Below are 418 nucleotides of genomic sequence, written 5' to 3' on the forward strand. Positions count from 1 at the left end.
GCTTACGCTGGCTGCTGGCTATACACTGTAGCCCATGGCAACTCACTGCAGCCTACACCGTCGCCAGCGACTCAGGGCAGCCCAGCTCCAGGTTAAGCTGTTGTTCAGCATCTTAGCTGTAGAGGGCAGTGTCACTGGCCCTCACATGTGTGACCCGAACCGGGGCCCTCTGGCGTCCCAAGCCAGCTCTTAACCAACGCGCCACTCGGCTGGCCCTAACCATTTTTCATTTGCTCACATTTGTGCTGTTAACTGTGTAGCTTACATTTGCTGAAAACTTTTAAATATAATTTTTCACCCAATCAAACTCACCATTATATTTACTTACCTACAAGAAAGGTCACCTCTGTGATAGGGTAATGGTTAAGATGAACCCCGAATTCAGAACTGTGAAAAACAATTTGTCTGAGAAAATATG

Source organism: Hipposideros armiger, unplaced genomic scaffold (genome assembly GCF_001890085.2).
Source record: "Hipposideros armiger isolate ML-2016 unplaced genomic scaffold, ASM189008v1 scaffold_33, whole genome shotgun sequence".
NCBI classification, from domain to species: domain Eukaryota; kingdom Metazoa; phylum Chordata; class Mammalia; order Chiroptera; family Hipposideridae; genus Hipposideros; species Hipposideros armiger.